The sequence below is a fragment of the Limulus polyphemus genome, unplaced genomic scaffold, assembly GCF_000517525.1.
Source record: "Limulus polyphemus unplaced genomic scaffold, Limulus_polyphemus-2.1.2 Scaffold4416, whole genome shotgun sequence".
Classification (NCBI taxonomy): domain Eukaryota; kingdom Metazoa; phylum Arthropoda; class Merostomata; order Xiphosura; family Limulidae; genus Limulus; species Limulus polyphemus.
Genome location: NW_013670026.1, coordinates 64,554 through 65,728, shown reverse-complemented (window position 1 = coordinate 65,728; position 1,175 = coordinate 64,554). Strand labels below are relative to the sequence as shown.

The 1,175-nt window shown below is 32.3% G+C and overlaps 1 protein-coding gene across 3 annotated transcripts in view; it reads left to right on the top strand.

Moving 5' to 3' along the window:
• The window catches only part of LOC106471115 (carcinine transporter-like), a 29,348-nt gene that overhangs the window by 7,663 nt on the left and 20,510 nt on the right, over nucleotides 1–1,175 (top strand). The gene's annotated exons all lie outside the window — the stretch shown is intronic.

The following is a 1,175-nucleotide window of genomic DNA, read 5'->3' as shown; positions in this document are numbered from 1 at the left end:
TATCAAATGTGAAAATTATTAATGTTTTTTTTTTTTTGATAAATTTTGTTGAACATTCTTACTCTTTGGTTTGGAAATATTTTTAATGGTACAAAATTATATACACATAGTTTAATTCTAATCTGTTACGGTAAGGGAAAAAATTTCGCCAGAAGGGTATGAAAGGGCCAGATCTCATCCTCCATTTTGAAATAAACTTCATATTGTTTAGAATGATACATTATGGTAGAGGATGTCATTTAATGCATGTGTTTAAATCTAAGTACTTTGACTTACCACACAAATTCGTAAGGGTTAATCAGATGGGATAAGATACGTATATCTAGTTGCAACACTCAACTGAAACCTATTACACTGTAAGAAAAGAAAAGAGAGAAGAATTTTAAAGTGCCTTATCAGGATTTTAGTTACAGTGTTCTCACTCTAAAGATAGAGAAAGGGAACGTTACTCCAATACCAACCCCTAAAGTTGATAGAATCATCTACATCTTATGTTGATTAATATCCTTTCTGTGTGCAGTGCAGTGAAGAACTCTGCAGTTTAGTGCTCAGGAAAGTGTTGTTTTTGGTAAAATATTTTACAACTAGAAACTTCTATTGCTTCTATTTGGTATAATTGATCTACTGTCAAATGAAGATTATGCAGGTATCACTTCTGAGGTTTTAAGGTTTCCTCTGTAGATAAAAGAACATGAAGGGTAATTTTGTTTGTCCGATATGACTTAACCCAGGTGTGATATTGTGGAACTTGGTAGAAAATGTGATGGTTTGGTTTTGGTTCATTAAAGAAATAATTGCATTTTGTACTTTCTCTGATCAGTTTGTTGACGCCGATGGCAATATGTATAATTATGCTACAAATAAAAACAGTCTTATGATTATCTTTACCTTCTCTAAGTAATGCTACACTATTAGAGTTACTGTGTGAAGAGTTTGTTACTCAGCATAGAGAGCTGATTCTATTATTATTATTATTACCGAGAAGAATGTGGTTGAAAAATAATGTTGTACATGAGTACATAATCTTTGGTGCTACTATAGCGTGAGGTCTACCTCCCGCTAGTACTATAGCGTGAGGTCTACCGCTGCATTATCCATCCCTCATGGATATCACACATTTCCATACATTTATTTAGCAATAAACACTTAATTTGATACATTTTTTATACATGTTT